This window comes from Pezoporus flaviventris, unplaced genomic scaffold, assembly GCF_033815535.1.
Source record: "Pezoporus flaviventris isolate CSIRO_AGI_PZ_B2104156 unplaced genomic scaffold, CSIRO_AGI_Pfla_v1 ptg000045l, whole genome shotgun sequence".
Classification (NCBI taxonomy): Eukaryota; Metazoa; Chordata; class Aves; order Psittaciformes; family Psittacidae; genus Pezoporus; species Pezoporus flaviventris.
This window is the reverse complement of record NW_026892593.1, coordinates 14,701,541-14,723,096: the sequence shown is the minus strand read 5'-3', so window position 1 is coordinate 14,723,096 and position 21,556 is coordinate 14,701,541.

Sequence of the window (21,556 nt, the reverse complement as noted above, 5' to 3'; positions counted from 1 at the left end):
AATTGGTTTAAATCCTGATATGTGGGAAAATTAGAAATAGAAATTAACTTAAACATATAACAACTATATTTTGGATAATTAGATGCTCCTGCGTAGATTAGATTCTGTGTAACAGTATTTCTAGGAAAGGGGATTTCTAAAGAAACTGTGATCACCAAAAGAAAGCAAAATATTTGTGGGCAGTACTGAGTCATCTCCATCTCTGTCATAACTGAGTCTCTCAAAAGACAATTATGTTTCTCCTGACAGCACCCCAGTAAAAAATGTTATTCTATACATTATGAAAATACCCAAACCATGTGCATGGGAAGATTTTCTTGTTTAGTGCTGGAAAAGAAATCAGGGGCAGAAGCAGACACAGTCTAGTCCCCAGAGTTTCAGGCACTGTGAGCACTTCAGGACTTCAGAGAAAGCAGCACTGACAATTAACTCACCACAATTTTGTCAGAATATACCATCTATTATTGTAAGATTATTGCAAATAAAATAGCCTAGGGAAATAAGTATTTTCTTTGTTTCACCTCTTTACTCTCTTCCTGAATTCCTGCATTCCCACTGTGGGGACTATTAGACAAAATTCATGTGATAAGACATGCACAGCTGCAGTAAAGTTAGTCATCTAGATATGTAGACAAAACCAGGCATTCCTTATCAGTGTTATTCACCAAAAGCTATCAACAATGTCCAGGTCAGGGGACCATGCCCTCACAATGCCCATTCCAGTCTATTGACTTTAAAGAGTCTAGCGTAGATGTAGATCTCTAAAGTTAACAGGTAAATGTCATGGTGAATTTCCCCATTTATTTCTGTTCCTCTAAGAAACACAGGGCAGAAAACATGTTCATACAGCCATAAAAACTGCAATTAGTTTTAATAGAGCTGTACTTTTAAAACAGTGCAAAAAACAGCAACCAGATTGTGTGAGGTACTTGGCAAGCTCAATGCTTGAGTTTTATGAAAAGCCAGATTCTTTTTAATTGCTGAAACAAAAAATAATTTCTTTTGAAAATCTGGTCTGTATTGTATGTGCATGTTGATATAGACATTTTAACCTTGATCTAAAAACTTAAGCAGTGGCAATGATTGAATGCAATTCTATATAAGTGTTCTCACTATTTTCATACATTCTAGGGCCAAGGAGGACAGTATATGACCTACCAATTTTTGCTTCATATGTGTTGCCAAGAAATTAATCCATCAATTTAATACTGATCCCATAAATTCCATTTGAGCTATAGTATAATTTTAGTTATGTTTTACAATGCTCCAGCAGTATCAATGTTTCCAATATAAAAGCAAGGCAGATAATACTAGATTACGAATCACAGTGATTTAGGAGCTTGAGATCCTGACAAAGAACTGACAGTGTTCAAAGGACTGTTTTATGCCAAAGGAAGAAGACTCAACTGACCTAAAGAAATCTGAAACAATTTCTTGACTCTGAAAAGGGAATCTTTTAGAATGGTCTGGAGGCTATTAACATTATGAAGAGAGAAAACAGACATTTCATTTCTCTTAGAGGAGTGCTACATTTATGAACAGAATTTGACTGCTGTGCAAGTAAGAAAAGCAATGTAGTCTTTCCTCTTATTATGCAATAGGGGCCCAATCCTGACCAATAAATTTAATGGCATTTTGTAATTTGTTCTGGGACACCAAAGGCAGATCTTAATTAAAATTCTATATAAACGTATATTATACTTCTGAAAAGGCACATTCATCTGAAAATGTTAAACCTTTTTCAGCGCTCCAGGTTGAAGGAGCTGCCAGAGAGTTACAAAGGTTATTATAACAGAAATGTCACCTTCTGTAAAATTTTTAGATTTGCAGTGAAACTGCTAGTTAAATCAGCTGCAAAAGGAGAGCAGAGACCCATTAATGAGTACAGGGGTCACGCTAGCATCCTGCAGGGGAACATGTCAATGATTTAGCAATTAAAGCAGAAACAGTAGTTCAGACCATGTAGATAATTTGTCCATTAGAGAAATTGATGGAGTGAGGCATAGATGAATTTTGGGCTGGGAAATCTCAAAATTCTTGTAAAGGGAAATGATCCTGAAAATTTTAGACTGAATTTTAATATGAGATACTGCACTAGCAACTTGCAAAGAATTTTTGCCAAGTTTTACAATGCAATACCGCAAGATTCAGATAACACAGAAATAGTTCAACAAGAAAACAGTAGTAACATTTTTTTTTCAAATAAAACCTGTAAGTTTAAAAATAAACCCTCACTACAGTCACTGAATTCTACTTTTACTGTATAGATTTATATGGGTAATAGATATAACAATTTTCATAAAGCATGATATGAAAAGCAAAATTTTAGAGGCATCACCATATTTAAAAAAATTAGTCCTCCCAGTGGGCAAAACCACTAGATTCTGTTGTACAGGATACTTTGAGAAAACTGACCATTATGTTCCACTCCACCATCAATCTCAACTCCAAAGATACTGTTCACATTAGTCCGTAATACATCTCTATGAATTTGTCACTGTCACAAAAAAATCAATGTCTATATTTCCTTCAGCATTTTTAAAAAACCTGTGATTACCTTAACCTCTCCCTCTTCACCCTGTGGTTATCGTTGAATGTGTAAAAGCCTTGCATAAGCTAGCTTCAAAATACCATTCTAAACATTATTGTCTCATATGAATATTTAAAAGCAAAACTAACTTAACTTCTGTGCTTTCTACTTGGACTCAGCTCTTGAATCTGCAGACCTTTTAGCTGCATTATATACAAACACCAAAACATCTTAAATACCTGCAAAGCAAATCCTGACATAGAAAGATTCAAAAAAGAAATATTGCAATGAAATTAAAATTGAGTAAAAATCCTTGAAATAATTTGTGATAATGGAGATATTGTAATAACACCTAACTAGAAGAACTCTGGATGGCTGAAATTTGAAAGGCTAGCCTAAAGTGTTTAAGAGATGGAACTCTTCAGTGGGAGTCCCAAAGCCACCCCAGTTTCTCACTGCAGTTTCACTTTGCAGGCATGTAATGAATACTATTAAAAAATAATGCTTTTAATGTCAGATTTAAGGGGTATTTTGAACGCATATATTAAAAACTAAAATCAAGTACTTTTCTAATGGTTTTGCTCCTTAGGGTGAAGTTCAGTTCATATCTCAGAGAGATATATAATTAGGGGCTGGGTGAAAGTAGCACCTCTTTGTTCTGAGATGGAAATAGAGTTCTTGATACTTGTTTCCACTCCTCTGAAACAGAAATAGAGATCTCAGAATATTTTGCCTTAAAAAAACAGAAGGAAAAAAAAAAGAAGTCACTTGTTTTTAGTATTGTAGAAAGAAGATATTTATGAGGTATTTAAGACATGTAAAAATTACTGTTGGATAATGTCGTCTTATTCTGTGTGTGTGTGCCCTAATTAAATGTGAAGAGAATACATTTTGTTGTAAGGACCCACCTAGGTATAGAAGATCCAGGTTTTCAGCTCTCATACACTTCATTTAGTGTACGAAATTCAATGTATGTTTTCTGTATCTCAGTTACAGAGTTTGGCTTTCTCACTCAACAAATAATTGCCTACCTCAAGTGACAAAGATCCAAGGAAAAGATGCTACTCTGGTTGAATCACAGTGCATAGCTAATATCAATCTCTTTCAAGGCAGCTCACATTCAGGAAAGGACTAAATATTAAAACAAATTTCCATGCTTGATACTGTTCTTAGATCTACCTTTTCAAAAGGTTGGCCTGGTAACATGTTCATGTATAAAGTGCTTATCAGCTGTGTCAGTGTTCTGTCACCAAGACAAAGTTGTAGTTCAAAGCTTCCTGCTTTCCGAGAGAAACAGAAATCAAATATAGTTTAGTCAAACCCAAGGTTGTTGAAATAATTCAGAATTAGAGTAGTCTCTAAAACATACAGTGTTGCTTGCAGCTGAGAGAAAAGTAAGTGTACCCATACATAGGCTAAGAGAACAGCTGCTATTACCAGCAAATTAGGATGTTAAAGCCCAAAACAACAAAAAAATTGATTTAAAGCAAGACTAAAGCAGTGGAATGTGACTCCTAAAGCAGGCTTATGTTCATTGAAGATTCACTTTGCTTTATTTTTCTGCTATTAGGGAAATAATGTGTCAGGTATGGGAAGATAGCTTATATGCCAGTTGGATATGAAAAATTTACGTACTGCAGGGACATTGGCCAGAAAACAGTAAATGAAGCTGAGCATTGTTGAGCTGCAGAGATGATAAGAACAAGTGTTTATTGGTTTATCTATCTGACTATATGGCAAGGGAGAAATCAATATAGTTAGTCAGGGACAAATTGCAGGCTTGTTATCTAGTATAACTTGAACTGCTTGTGCAGAGATAATTAGCACAACCTCTCTTAACTAAATTAATGTTTAAAAGTGAAAGGAGATAGAACTATTTTTTTCAACAATTATTAGAAGTCATGATACCACATGAAGAGAAACCTTGCTAACTTAGATGTTGCAGTTCTTGTTTATTCAAAAAAACCCCACCTTACACTTCTAGTTGTGCGTTCACGTGTCTATATAAACAAACATTGGAAGGCATTGCAGTCCAAAAGAAATGAAAACATGATCAAAAGAAAATATAAAAGAAAATATTTTCTGCATCATTATTTGTATATATTCAGCCAAAGAAACAAGTTTGTTGTTTGTTTGGATTTTTTTTTGACAAATTTATTTAAACTTTTCTTTTTTAATTGAAAATAGAAAAGTAAAATTTCATTCTAACTAGAAATGGCAATTGTACAACATACAAGAAAAAGGAGCTTTAATTAATTCACTAGGTTATTCACCTAGCTGTTCTAATTCTGCACTGATGAATAAAGAATGTGATCTGTATTCACAATGCCCAGGTTAGTATCTTCATCCTTTAGATTCACCTGACTAACAGAAATGACACAATTTTGTCAAATTTGCATAATGCAGTTAGTTTTTAAATGACCTATTGATGTAAAGATTATAACATAAACTGTGCACCATATCATAATTCTTATTTAAAACAATGTATAAAGGCTGGCTTATGACTATGTGACTTGAAAGTCACATGGGAAAGAATATATTTACTGTAGATTCTAAATTTAAAATGTTATTATGATCATTACTGCTGTATTTTTACAGAACCTGTGAACGACAAAGCACAGGAAGACTTCCCTTTGAAAGTCTTGTCAAGAGTATGCATGGTATGTAGGGAGGATGCTCCTTCGTGGTACACAAGCACTGGGAAATAGCCTATATTGAGAAATGCTTATTTAAAGACAGTTGTCTATGAAGTAAGTAACTATTTCTTATATAGTGCTAAAGAGATAGAGTGGTACCTGCATATAAAACACAACTCCGCTGTCATCAAAATCAGTGATTAGAATTTTTTTCTAGGCAATGAGAACAGAATAGTAAACAGCTACATACAAAATTAGGCAAATTAAATGGTGATATAGTGAGTTGTCTGCTTTTATCACTTCAGGGAGGAGGTAAGAGATGAGCATTACTCATTATTACAGATACATGAAGCATGGACTTTAAAAACCAACATGAGCTGAAGCATCAGGTTTTGTCAAATGCTAAGTTCCTTTTCTACCCAAAGGAACTTAAACAAACAAATCAACAGGACGCATCCCGATTTTCCTTCTCTTGACTACAGTTTTATCTGGAAGAAAAATCTGACAGAAAAAGACACAGTCTAATCAAAAAATGCAGTGCTGTATTAAATGTCAATGGCAGGAAGTATTCTTCATCTTAAATGGATGAGTACAAAGATAAGAATGGTTACTACTGTTTGACAATATCTTTTCTAGGGATGGCCATATATCTTTTTTCCCAGCTTATCACTTGCAGAAGCCCTTTCTTATTCCAAGGTGGTTTGTTTGTTGTTTTGTTTTTTTTCTTTTAAGTTCCAAGAACATCTGATATCAGTCCACATTAATAAAATACATCTTTATATTCTGAAATTCTAGGATTTAGTGAGGGAGAGAATAGTCCCTAAGTGATAAAATATTTCTCATTTCATACTATTTTCCTTGTTTCCAACTTCAGAATATGAAATAGAATTGATATTACTAGATTTTAAAAAAAATATTTTTAGTCTTCTGTCTTTAGCTCATATTTATGACTATAATATGTTTTCTGCAATTAATATTTAGAGTGAAGTTAATGACTGTTTAAAGAATAAGATACAGACTGTTAGCAGCAAGCAGGAATTATTTCAGTGCAGGAGGTAATGAAAAAAAGGTAACAGCATGAAATGGAAGGATTATCTCCTCTCAAAATACTAAGCATATAGAAAGTTTCAAGCAGCAACATCTGCCAATTTACAGCAGAGGAAATATTACATACTTACCTGCTCAAGATTCAAAGAATGAAAAAGCAATTGGATTCTCAGCAATAGAATGCTGGAAAAGATTATAATTTTGGAACCTGAAGTACTTGCAAATAACAAAATTACATATTGATACCCTAAACTCTTACTGCAGTGGAGAGAAAAATGAAGTCCACAGTCTAAATCAACTGCAGACAATGATCACAATTTAGCTTCAGTAAAAATACTGCTTACTTTATAAATAACAGCTTCTGCACATCCCATTAGTACACAAAAAGGAAAAAAATCTTCCTGCAGGAATGGGTTTGTTCAGTTTTTTTTTTTTCATTTGCAGCTATTACAATATGCTTATCAGGGTAGAGGACATTAGTGTATTTTTCTTTCTTATGATTGCCTGGTAAATACTATCCTGTGACAATTGCAATGTGAGCTATAAAAGACATTAGCCATGCCTTTAGAAATTTACAGGGTAAATGGACAAAAACCAAGGGATCAATAAGAAATGCAGAAAATGACACTAATTGGTGATTTGGTTTTAATGGGATTGTGACAGCTTTCCTTAAACTAATTTAACAATTATATGCCTCCAGGCAAAGAAAATATTTAGAAGGATTAACAATGAAGAACACTTGGAGTTCCATGGCTTTGTATTGTTTCAGTTCATGTAAGAGGCATATTGGATTAGCTGGAGGTTGCTGTGAGTTCCTGCCCTACAGATCTAAGAAAAACTCTCAAAATTATGGAGATATATGGGGAAGATATAGGGATTACATGGCAAAGAAAATAAAAAAGGCAATATCAGTATTTTTATACAAAAAAGGGCAATATGGAAAGGTGACAAGAACCTTTGAGACATAGTCATAACAAAAAATAAGGAAGTCTTAAAAACTTATGCAGATATGTAACAGTAAATAGATTTTATTTCAGGATTGAGAAAATATGTATTTTTAATTTATTTTGTTTTCTTTTTACTAATGTTAAATTATGTCATATGAAAATCTTAAACAGTTGACATTATTTTGTAAATTTCAAATTTAATTCTCTCCTGCATTCACTAAAAGCCTTTAATACTTTCTATGTGAATGAGTGTTGAACTAGATCTTTTTTCCAAACCGCTGTGAGTATTCATGATCATCTGCTTTTGTTGCATACATGGTCACATAGTTCACATGTGTGCCTCACTCTAAAGCTCATAGAATAAATATTCTCTTCTACACTTGGGTACATATTCAGAGATTTCTGTTCCTGTGAACTTTCTTGAATTTTCCCATTCAAACTTGCATTCAAAAATTAAGATTAAAAATCTTAAATTTGTACAGCATGTTTCCTTGTAATTATGTCATCAAGGAATATATGTTTTGAACACTGAGATTTCATACTGAAGGTCTCTGAGTGAAGGAAATGTTTTATGAGGGTTCACTTATCACAATATTTTACCTTGTGCAGTTGTGGAAGCACTGATACCATTTTTCAAATAAAGGAGTGTAATTGAGCAATCATTTCAACAGTTCTTTAGGAAGAATTTCTAGGCTAATATATAAAGAGACCAAGGTTTACAAAAGCCACTGATTATATCTATGTTAGTAAACAGTGTATTGCAATACAAGTTGGTATGAAGAATGTAAAAGCATTTCAACCCCTGAATATGTTTCAGCAGATTTTACTGCCACACAGCTTCCAGATGCAGTGCTAGTTCCTTGTTGCAGCACAGTAGCTGTGTTCCTGGAGTTAATCTTGCAGTTAAAATTAATCTGAAATGGATCTAGTCCGTGTGTTCCAAACCAACTTCATGAAGCATATTAGAGTAGATTAATGAGGATTATAAAATATTTGCTTTCAAAAAATATATGATTTAATTTTTTATTAAACTGGATGAATCATATACCTCACAACATGCCTTATAGAATAAGCAAGGGATGAGTTTTTTGTAATAAATCCTGTAAATTGTAATGTGTATTGTGATTTGCACAAAACATGCAACTTCAACACAGTAAGAATTTTTTTAAAACTTATTGTAATGTTAATCAATCAGAAACGTATCAAGAAGGTATCAAAATGCACAGGATGAAGGAAAGAGATTTTGAATGTAATTTGTAATTTTGTAATTTGTAATTCAGCATCAAACTTTCCTCACATACTTTGTTGATCAGAGTCTGTAAGTGCAAACCAGACTTTTTTAACACATGAAAGCAATATTTTCCTTAAACATGTCATCAAAAGGAAGTCTTTACTCCACAAAAAAATAAGAAAAAAAATCAACCTGAAGTAGATACCCAGTGTAGAAAATTGAAGCTCAAAATTTGCAAGTTTAAAAATGTTATAAGTAATAACATTTTTAAATAGGGTCATATAATAAAAAAATTGTACTACTTTAATTCTCATTGTTGAAGAGCACAAATTTTATTCTGCATTTTCGTTTAAGGAAAAGAAGTAGATGTCCTCTGAATATGTATGTATTTAAAATTTCTGACTCATATGCATGTTCAGCTATAGCTGTCAAGAAAGGATCTGGACATAATGGAGCAAGGTAGAAGCCTGAACACATTATGTATGTACATATTCTTGTCTGTGCCCTTGTCACAGGGCACAAACCTTGTACTGAACCGTGCAAACCAAGGCAGGTTCCTTTTCTGTTCTTTCAGTAAATCTATCCTTGGTTTTGAAGCATCTATAGGATGCATACACATCCTAATGTGAACAATATTATAAATCTTTATAAAATATATGTAAACATATAAAAAAAAAAACTAAACAACCCTTACCATGTTTTGATATGATTTTACAGGCAAAACTTGTCCACAGGCTTGCTACTATTAAAGTAGTGATTATACCTGAAACTCATTCTCACGATTGCTTTAAATGTGTTTTTGAGTTGAAACAGAATGGCTTACCTGTTCTACTACTCCAATGATTTGCAATTCTAATTTCAATTGAATTTGCTTTGCATATATTCAATATTTGGGAAAGTGGAGGAATAACCACTATTAAGAGCCAGATATTGGGCAGGTTTTTATTGCGCCAGGTGTTCACATAGCTTTCCCAATGTTTCTCAGTCATCATATAAATATTTTGCAGTTCTAGTCTTGGCTTATCAAGCAGAAGCTGCCAATGGTGTTGAGTTATGCCAATCCACAAAGCCAAAATGAACATACAATTTTTGTTTTTAATTATTACTGTTTATTTCAGTTTTAGATTAAGATTGATTTTTAGACATATCTGTGGCATTAATTTCTGTCTCTAATTATATCTTGTCACATATTACCATTTATGATTATCTTAAAAACATACAAAAAAGCAATACCAAACCTTTCTAAAACACATAAAGCACTGACTCAGAAACAGTGCTCCTGACACTCAGAAAAGTCAATTGATTCAGAAACAAACCAGATTATAAAAACATTTAAAAAATCCTTCAAAAATACTTTAGAATTTGAAATAACAAAGGTTACCAAAATACTTTTATTTTTAAATATGTATATTTTTTTCATTGCAAATGGCATTTTCATTTTAATATGATATAAAATTACAATTTCAGCTTTAACTAGCAGTAAAATTTCAGAACTACAGATGGTAAGGACAGCTTTATAATATTTCTAGTCAAATGAAAAGCTAGCAGCACAAATCTTTGCAGAAAACCTGTTCTCTTGTAATTTTAAAGCCCAATTTTCCTGAGTCAGAAAATTCAAATTTATTAGAACATCTACAGTTCTGAGTTTTTATTTGTAACCAGCTCTCCTCTTCTGAGACTTTGAAGGTTTGCCCATATATGAAAGTCACAAAATTCTTAAGTCTTCATCGTACCTAATCTCATGCATAAATGTTGTATTGAGTGTCATAACTGCAAAACCCAAAACCAAATGACATGTCTAAAAGCAGGGTTTATCCAGACTTGTACAGATGCTTTTGGTAAGGTTTGTAGCTGTAGTCTATTGACAGATGTGAAATATCTTTGAGAAGTATTTGCCCTACATGGCACAAAATAGGCACAGACTATACCAAGAAAAGGAAAGGAATTAATTAAAAACTTAAAGTTTGAGGAAAACTTTCTTCCATAATTTGGAATACATATAAAAAGGTATTTAATTTAATTGTTACTATTGTTAATTAAAGAATATTGTGTTTTAGCCACTTGCACATTTGTACACTGGCATATTGTATTTTTTTTGCCAGCTTTGTCCTGAATTTATTCCTTTCATTGAGCAGGTACCTCCTATTGGAAATATTGTATGAGTGATAATTTTTCCTAGCTGGAACACCCTGTATATGACTAAATATATGGGTTTCTAGATAAACAAAAGTTGCAAAATATCTTTATTTAAGTAGAAAACCCCCATTATTTTTTCCCATTTGTACTCAGAACATTTTGAAACATGGGTTATTTAGCCCCAGAATATTAGATAAGAAACTAAAATAATTTAGAATTAAAACCATCATTCATGCGATTTAATAAAATCAGCATGAAATATTTTAACTTGGGAACATTTTTCCTGTGGCAAACAATTCATTAGTATCTTTTCAAAATAAATTAAAAAAAAAGGAAACAGAATCAAGTTTGGGGGATTATTATTATTATTAATTATTATTAAGCTTTAATAACAGGAAAAGGATGCAAAAATCTATAATAATGTATTTTTTTATTTTGAAGAAATTCTACGACAACAATCTTTCAGATTGATACTTCCTCAGACATTTAGGATGAGGAAATAATGAGCTCAGTCTGTATGAGTGAGCACTCAGCTAAGCATATTTCTGTTCCTAACAGCCTGTAGTTCTGTAAGAAAATCTCTACCAAATTCAACAAAGGTGCTTGAAAGAAATGAAGTTTATAAGTTTCATGAAAACAAGCAGCCAAATAGAGTATTGCTTTACTGCAAACTTGAATCCACTTAAGAGACAACATAAATTTACTCTAAAGTAAGCATTAAACAGTGAACATTTACTGGATTGCCCTCTGTTATGTGGTGTACCTTTTTACTATTTTATGGTATCAGGCATCAGAGCATCTATTGAGCCTGCAATCAGTGACAAATATAGGAGTATTAGTGTAATTACCATAAGCTGAGTGTTCTAAGCGTATTGTGGGCCTGACATGTCAGTCTGTCAAGTTACCAATGCTAGCTTTGGAAACATTTTTTGGAGCAGGTTTTAGAGAAATCTTGAATGCTGAGATAAAACATCTGTGCCACACCCAGCTTTATTTTAGCCAACCAGTATCCTAACTTGCCAAGGTAAGAAAGTGTTCATGAACATTCCTTAGTCCAAAGGGAACTTAATTGGAATTTTATTAAAATAAACTCTCATATCCCTTTTCTTGTGAAGGACTGTTTCTGGAAATTTTAAAATGAAGCTGTCTAGCTTTCAGACTTGTACTGGCTTACATGTTTTTAACATGGTGCGCTCCTGAACATGGCAGTTTTCTTCCCCACCTTGGCCCACCTTAATACCAGCGTTGACAGAATGTGACTGACAAACAGTATATTAAAATAAATTAAAAAAAAGCTGAAGAGCAAATGTTAATGTTAAAAAAAAAAAAAAAAAAAGAAGAGCCCAGCAGGATATAAATGCATTTATTTTTACTAATACAAACAATCATTATTATGGGCTGAAATTTTTCAAGCTAGCAAACCAAAATTTTGCAATACCAATGCCCAAGTTGCCTAGATATTTGTTGTTGTTGCTGTTGCTGGTTTTGGCCAACATCTTCATTATCATCAAACAAACATGAAGAAGCATTAGGACTGTCCATTTAAGCCATCTATGTGTTAGTTTCCAGGATGTCTATATCTTCAGGGATCTAACATAGTAAATATTTATTATTTGTTGCCACTTAGGAAGGAAAAATAAAGTAACACCTCTTTAATTTTTAAAATGTCATCAGGAATAGCTCATCTGCATTGCTTTGAATTTTACCAAATAAGATCAAGTTAACAAACACAAGTATTCAAGTATTTGGTTGAATAGCTTATGAACAACATAACCTATTTAGACTTCTAAAAGTTATTCCCATTCACATGGCATTATTGTCTCCTCTAAAACTGGAATCTGTTTTCTAAAGATTCCTCTAATAATAATATTTTCTAAATTAAATGGTATAAAATAGCAAAATAGAATTGTGACTTAATTTGTATTAAATTTGTAAATTGTGTAAAACTCCAATATTTATATAAAATAATAATTTTAATGGAATAAATTCTGATTTAAGAGAATTAAATTTAGCATATTCCAAATATTACCAATAATGAAGAAGTGATTACCAATACATTCTTCTTTATTTTAAACAGTGTTAGACCTACTTTTATTGTTTAGCACTTAATAAAAAAGAATAGAAGGTTGGTAATTCCATGGAAATTCTTCTATTTTGATTTCCCATATAAAGTACTTGTTATTTTTTAAACTGAATCTAGTAAAACAACATGTTCTCATTTAAATAATCTGGACTTTTAAATTTATTTTTCATTTAAGTACAAATTATTATGTACTGAACATTCAACAGCAACTCCCAGTGGAAAGTTTACTTTCATGATTTTAGCTGGTAAAATAATTATATCATAATTGCAACATCTTTGATATCTGAGCTCTGCTCTCTGATCACTTTTTTACAGTGGCACATAAAACCTATCCTAAAAGAAAGATAATTATTGTGCAGACAATGAGCAAAGAATTGTCTATCAAAAAATATTCAATGCTGATAAAAATTACTATAAATTTTTGCTAGTGTAACTTTATAATTATTTGTAAACCAAAATTTGAATTTAGAGTATAGTATTTTGCAAAAGAAAAAAAAAAATTAAGATATGGAAGGAGAGCAGCTACCTGATCTTAATGTACTGAGCTCTCATCACAGCTTTCTACACAGTGCTGATACCATTGGCAATTCTTGCTTTCCACAGACAATTTGCATTTCTGACACTCTCTTCAGTCATTGTCCTTAGCAGCTCCAGGTACAGTATATGACAGATGCCTTCATCTTCTTCTACCTAAGATCTTGAATGTTACAGCACATAAAGAATGTTTGACCTGCCTGTCTAAAATTCTTTCAGTAGTGTTTCAGGCAAAACCTGCTAAATTTCCATGGCTTAAATAAAAATGGAATTGAAGAGGTTTATTGATTTACAAACAGGTGATTAATAAGCAATCAGTGTATTACAGTTTCAGTACCAACATCATTAATGAGCGATGTGACACAATATTGAGTGTCTGCAAATTCTTAAAGAGCCTTCTCTAAGGCACTGCTGAGACAACCATATCCCGCCCCCCTAACATGGCAGCCCCAGGCACCTTATGACCACTAACGCCAGTCTTTCCACCCCTTACAGATCTTCATGTTCACAGTATCACAGTATCACAGTATGCTAGAGATTGGAAGGGACCTCGAAAGATGATCTAGTCCAATCCCCCTGCCGGAGCAGGAACACCTAGATAAGGTTACACAGGAATGTGTCCAGGCAGGTTTTGAATGTCTCCAGGGAAGGAGACTCCACAACCTCCCTGGGCAGCCTGTTCCAGTGTTCTGTCACCCTCACTGAGAAGAAGTTTCTTCTCAAGTTTAAGTGGAACCTCTTGTGTTCCAGTTTGTACACATTACCCCTTGTCCTATCATTGTTTGCCACTGAGTAGAGCCTGGCTCCATCCTCCTGACACTCCCCCTTTATATATTTATAGACACTTATAAGGTCACCCCTCAGTCTCCTCTTCTCCAAACTGTAGAGACCCAGCTCCCTCAGTCTTTCCTCATAAGGGAGATGCTCCACTCCCTTAATCATCTTTGTTGCCCTTCACTGGACTCTCTCCAGCAGCTCCCTGTCCTTGAACTGAGGGGCTCAGAACTGGACACAATATTCCAGATGCGGTCTCACCAGGGCAGAGTAGAGGGGAAGGAGAACCTCTCTCGACCTACTAACCACCCCCCTTCTAATACACCCCAGGATGCCATTGGCCTTCTTAGCCACAAGGGCACAGTGTTGGCTCATGGTCATCCTGTCGTCCACTAGGACCCCCGGGTCCCTCTCCCCTACACTGCTCTCTAACAGGTCGTTTTCCAACCTATACTGGAACCTGGGGTTGTTCCTGCCCAGATGAAGGACTCTACACTTTCCCTTGTTATATTTCATCAAGTTATTCCCTGCCCAACTCTCCAGCCTGTCCAGGTCTCGCTGGATGGCAGCACAGCCTTCTGGCGTGTCAGCCACTCCTCCCAGCTTAGTGTCATCAGCAAACTTGCTGATAGTACACTCAATTCCCTCATCTAAATCGTTGATGAATATATTAAATAATACCGGTCCCAGTACTGACCCTTGAGGCACTCCACTAGTTACAGGCCTCCAACTAGACTCTGCCCCATAGACTACAACTCTCTGGCTTCTCTCCTTCAGCCAGTTCACAGTCCACCTCACTACCTGATCATCCAGACCACACTTCCTCAATTTAGGTGTGAGGATGCTGTGGGAGACTGTGTCAAATGCTTTGCTGAAGTCAAGGTAGACTACATCCACCTCTCTGCCATCATCCATCCACCGTGTTATTTCCTCATAAAAGGCTAAGAGATTGGTCAAACATGATTTCCCCCTCGTGAAGCCATGTTGACTGCCCCTCATAACCCTCTTATCCTTGATATGCCTTAAGATGGCACCAAGGATGTTCCTTTCACGCAACTTTTTAAAATGACTCCTTTGTTAGTCCCTTGGAAACTGCTCTATCCAGATGCTGTTTGCAGTCCCCTTCACTTTAGCATTATCTGTTCTGGGCAAACACTATCTCAGAACAGGTAGTTTGGGGTGATTCATTCCAACTCCCTTTTTAACTCACTACCCAATCTTTTTGTCAAAGCCATTTCACCAAGGCATGTGGATATTCATACAGTTAACTGCTGGAAGGTATGCCTATTTCTGAGTGGCTGTTGATTAACTCCTCACAGAAAAGACCAGGAGCAGGAAGATGTTCTTAGTACACTCTGGTACTTACATGGCTGCTTCTCATAATGTCCACTGCTCCCTCTATACATTCTTCTCCTCTCTTACTGAGCATTTTCCTTTTTGAGTACTGTGGTGGGTTGACTCTGGCTTACAAACAAGTGCCCAAGTGTCCACCAAGCCGCTTTATCACTGCTCTCCGCAGCTGGACAGGAGAGAGAAAATATAACAGGAGTAGCCTGGGTCAAGATTAGGGCAGGGAAATTACTCAGCAATTTTAGTGGGGTGCAAAACCCATGGCTTTGGGAAATTAATTTAATTTATTGCCAATCAAATCAGAGTACAATAATGAGAAATAAAACCAAATCTTAAAAACAGTTTCTCCGCACCCGTCCTTTCTTCTGGGGTTCATCTTCACTCCTGATTTCTCTGCCTCCTCTCCCCAGCAGCACAGGGGGATGGGGAATGGGGTTGTGATCAGTTCACCACACATCTCTGCCACTCCTTCCTCTTCAGGGGTTCAGACCAGGTGCCCAAAATGCTGCTATATCATTGCCTTCCTCGGCTGAACAGGAGAGAAAATATAACAAAAGGCTTGTGGGTCAAGATAAGGACAGGGAGAGATCAAGATCACTCACCAAAACAGACATACGGAAATTAGCCTCATTTCATTAGTTTCCCATTCTCCAGGGAACGGGAATTGTGGTCAGTTCATCACAGGCTTCTTCCTCTTCAGAGGAGGACTCCTCAAACTCTTCCCCTGCTCCAGTGTGGCGTCCCTCTTATAAGATTCAGTCCTCCATGAACTTTGCCAGTGTGAGTCCTTCCCATGGGCTGCGGTTCTTCATGAACTGCTCCAGTGTGTGTCCCTTCCATGGGTGCAGTCCTTCAGGAACAGACTGCTCCAGCATGCATCCCCCGCAGGGTCCCAGCTCCTGCAGCAAACCTGCTCCAATGTGGGTTCCTCTCTCCATGGGGCCACAGCTCCTGCCAGGAGCCTTCTCCAGCGCAGGCTTCCCACAGAGTCACAGCATCCATTGGGCATCCATGTTCTCTGGCATGAGGTCCTCCCAGGGCTGAAGGTGGAATCTGCTCCACCATAGGCCTCTATGGGCTGCAGGGCCACAGCTGCCTCATCATGTGCTGCACCACAGGCTGCGGGAAATCTCTGCTCTCGCTCCTGCAGCACCTCCTCCCCTCTTTCTGCACTGGCCTGCATGTCTGAAGGGATGTTTCTCAAATATATTCTCACTCATCTCTCCAGCTGTTGTGGAGAAGCAAGTTTTTTCACCTCTTCTTAACTATGTTATCCCAGAGGTGCTACCACCATTGCTGATGGGCTTGGCCTTGGCCAGTGGTGGGTCTGTCTTGGAGCTCTGTCATCGGCTCTATTGGACATGGGGGAAGGTTCTGGCAGCTTCTCACAGAATCCACCCCTGCAGCCCATCCTCCATGCGCTCCCACCCTCACCTTACCACTCAAACTCAGTACAAGTACCCGCTTTTGAGATGATTCCTGAGTAGATTCATGAGCAGAAAGCAAGAATTTTCTGCCTTGTAAGAGAACCACGTTGCTAAACAAAAATCCTAATCCAATTTTTTTTCCCTTAGTTTTCTTATGATATTACATTAATTTCAAACTCGCCATCTAATGTTGGAATGTGATCCAGTTTGTGTTACCCTTTCTGAAATTGGGACATAAGAGCTCAAAGAAATTATAATATGGTCACTTTATTCTTCAGGATTTCTTTAGCTTCTAGGAGCTTACATTTCTTTAGCACCTCACTTCAGACTTTAGTTCATTGGATATTGTAAGGTAGAAGAGAATCCATAACTTTCTTCTGTAGCGGATGTCATGAAATAGAGCTGAGATAGATATAAATATTCATGGGAGTGTCCCTATGTTTTCATGGGAGTGAATTATTTAATCTTTTCAAAGTGGGTATTTCCTGATGTCCTCTAAGGTCCCTCAGCAGAAAGATCTTTATTCAGCCAAAGCTGTTATTTGATTTTAGGATATGTTTCAACATAATTCAGTGAATATAAGCCGTATTTTTTATTATATTTGCTCTTTTCTAATTGAAGATCCTTTGTATACTGAATGTTCTGGTCATGTGTACCTCCATCTTGGCTCCTGCTGACTGCAATAGGAACTGGGAACAATCAGCCCTTTCTTAAGTTTGAGCTTAAGTTAAAATTGTGATAACTAAAACTATTTCTATTTCATGAGGATGATGGTACACGTAAACTGGTGTCAGTCCCCACAGCTCAAACTTATGCTGTTAATTTAACAGCCAAAACGTTGTCTATTTTCTTGCACTTTGAGACTCATGACGTATGGCAATGCTGAGATAGTTAAAAACTTTGCAGTACATTTATGGAAAGTCAGGTGGTTTACTTTTAAAAAAAATCCAGTTTCTTCCAGCATATCTGTGATTCGACACTGAAAAGCACCAAGGGTTTTAATTGTGATGACTTAAGGATATGTGGTACGCAACCAGACTTACAAGTCTGTGTAGGAAGAGGTGTGTACTGCATCTCATATAATGCTTGTGAGAGTTGAACTACAGAATAATCATGGACTCTGTTTTAGTATAAATCAGAGAAGGTGGATAAGACTCCCTCTTTTGCTTGTTAAGTTAATGTTTATCTTCACACAATACACTATGGAACACTTTTTATTGGGGATTCTCTTCTTTCTGTTATGGGGAGCTAACTGATGTTATAGCTCTTCTCCTTACATATCAATTTACATTCAATTTTAATCTACATTTGAAGAGCAGCACAACCTTCTTTCAGTGCTTACTTTATCATGCTATTTGTCACACTGTGCAGCTCATAGCAGTCTGATGGTACATTCATATTTCTGCTTTAGCCCTAGAGTGACTCTGATTTTCTTTCAGGGGCAGAGGTGATACTCAAGTCATTTTACAAGGTTATGTGTCTCCCATCCATCAAGTTTATGGAGCTCTGTTTCACATCTCCTCTGCCCTCTGGTCCAGTCTTTTCCCTTACTGTACATAGTTTCCTGTACTCTTCAGCTGTGCTTACGTATCTTTCGGAGGGCTGAATAATGATACCAATGCTCACTTAAGCATTGGAAGAATAAAATGTATGCCTAATGTATGGTTATCCTATAATATGTCACAGTTAACATCGAATAGATTAATCTTCAGAAATGTGTAGATCTTATTTTTATGTATGCTAAGTAAGAACAGGGCCCCCCTGCTGAAGAGTTCCTTTAACATGTTAAACTATGTCCAGCTAAAATCAAATAAACACTAATGTACAGTGTAATAAACAAAGACAAAACTGGTCTCGCTAAAATATGGAAAGTAATCTTTATGATGATCATTGCTGTGACTTACATGACAAATGAGCCAGATTGGGGAAACAAATGTTCAGAAGGGTTAAATCTGGGGAGCCAGCTGTTTTATAAACTACACTCATCCCTGTCATAATAGTGAGCTATGAGACCATGTTTCTTTTCCAGACCTCAGTCCCACTGGTTAAATGAGTTGCTCAGTATTTGATTACAGAGTATAATCAACATGTTGCAAAATTGAGTGAATAATTCATAATGTGTCATTTATCTGACAAAATTTTGCCTCTGTTTCTGTCTGCCAGTTGTCAGCGAGCAGATTATTATGTTCGCAAATGCACCACTTATTTGAATTTGTTTGCTGAATAATTTCTGCAAATGATTCTTATTTTGTGCCTCATCCACAGGCAGTTTGTTATGAGTGTTCAACACTGGAAGATGCAGTTATTTTTTATTTATCTGGCATATGGATCATGTGATATTCCTCTGTTTTCTGAGTGGATGATGCCTAGAACATAACGAAACATCAATATCAAAATTCTACATTCTTTTTCTTTCAGGATGCACCTAAAATTCTTGGGTAAAAGCCAGCATGCCCTATCAGACAACAATATCCAGGCACCACCTAAGAAAAGGAGACTGCCCCAGTCCTCAGATCACCTAAACTCACATACATACTGCCAAGGAGATTTAAATGGGATGAGTCCAAGAGCAGCCAGTGTAGTTAACGAAGAAACTACAGCTATGTGGGATCTCATCCTCTCAGTTCTCTTCTGAAATTAACAGGGGTTAATGTTGCTGCTCATAAAGGAATATTATTTCAGTCTCTTTGCATTTTGCAAAATAGCCTTATGGACAGATTGCACTCAACTGGGAGGCTGCATTCTAGGGGAATCTGCTTGGATATAGGAATTATTGAAGGTGATGATTCCTGCCCCTCTACTCTGCTCTCATGAGATCTCACTTGGAGTATTATGTGCAGTTCTGGTGTCCTCAACATAAGAAGGACATGGAACTGTTGGAGCAAGTCCAGAGAAGGGCCATGAGGATGATCAGGGGGCTGGAACACCTCCCATATGAAGACAGGCTGAGGAAGTTGGGGCTGTTCAGCCTTCCAGCATCTGAAGGGGGCCTATAGGGATGCTGAGGAGGGACTCTTCATTAGGGACTGTAGTGATAGGACAAGGGGTAACGGGTTCAAACTTAAACAGAGGAAGTTTATGTTAGATATACGGAAGAAATTCTTTACTGTGAGGGTGGTGAGGCGCTGGAACAGGTTGCTGAAAGAAGTGGTAAATTCTCCATCCCTGGCAGTGTTCAAGGACAGGTTGGATGGAGTCTTGGATAACATGGTTTAGTGTGAGGTGGCCCTGCCCATGGCAGGGGGGTTGGAACTAAGATCCTTTCCAACCTTAACTATTCTATGATTCTATTCTATGATTCTAATCCACACCCCACAAAAGAAGCCAAGACATTAAGGCTTCCTGTTAGAGAGAATACATCCTTTTTTCCTTGTTTCATTTTATTTCTGGTTGTGTAATGGCACACTAGCTATAGAAGAGCTTCTCACTCTGCTTAACTCCATCCCCAAAGGCTTTACTCTAAGTTTTCACATTTCCTGTTAGGATTTGCCATATGGATGGCAAAACAGTTCTAAAAGGATATGGACCTTGTTGTGTTTCTAAAAAATTGGGCATTTCCGGGGAGCAAGATTTAATGTGCATAAAACATGTGTCTTGGAGGAAGTTGCCTACAAGATGATGAAGTTGAAGATTTGGTTAAAAATTTAATTGTACATGTCTGAAAGTGAGTCTTTCATTCATCTTTACAGTTTTGCAAGGACTTCTGTAATAGCAGTGGCTTGCATAAAAATGTTCAGTATAGGACCAAAATTCCTATGACACATATTTTATTATTATTTTCTATGCATATCTCACTACACAATTCCAGTTCTGCACGTTGCTTGTAGGACTTACCCCTTTGTAATATTTCCCAGATAAAAGAGAAAATGTCTTTAATGATAGCAGAACTGGACATTGATGTGATGTATATAAAATTCTTCAAATGTTTTTTGATAATATTGTGAGCTTTGGCTGCATTCGTCACAGAACGTCAAATTCTGGGGGCTTCCATGGTCTGGGATCTGATACTGATCTGAAACTTGTGACTGACATGTGTATAATAGGCCAGACATAAGGCCAACATTTTTACAGTTCTGAAAGATAAACAGAAATCATATACAATTCTGCATGGAGCAGGTTCAAAAGAGATTTGATCTCAATCTGTTGTGTGCACTTTACCAGAGAGAGCCACAACTTTCTTTAGTAAAAAAATATGCCATTGTTTGAAGAGTCATCACTAGGAGCTGCTGTAGAAGTACGCCCTTTCTCACAGATTGTGTGCCCTCTGAATTTTCCATTACTGTACCTACAACTCATCAATAACTGTCTGTTCCGCCAGAAATCTTCATCAATCAAATCAATCAAACAGTGAATAAATCTTGTACTTTGCTTTGCATGAACACAATTAATCTTGCTTTGTGTAAGCATTACCAGTGAGCCTCTGGCCCCAGGTGAGGCATACAAGCCACTATAATAAACCAGATTCCACTAACAATTAATTGATTTTTTTAAGCATGCTATATTTAGCAGAATTTGATTTTGTTTGCATTTGTCTATAGAAAGTGATATATTTCACCTGACCTAAAATGAAAATTTCAAAAATATTCAGCTTTAATAAGACTTCATTCACAGGTCTGTTTGTGACCACTTTGGAAAGTGAGACCACAAACCAAGTTCATATTGCCACCTTTGAATTTCATTTGTGTTGGAACATTCTTTATATTCATTGCTTTGATAATTTGCACCTCAACCTGTTCTCAGTGCTTCTCAGATCAAAATTACTGATACCTAGCAGAAGCCTTAGAAGAGCTCCACTTTCCTGATGAATTGGTAGCAGAGTAGTTTATATACAACATAAATACAGATTGATAGGAATAAATTT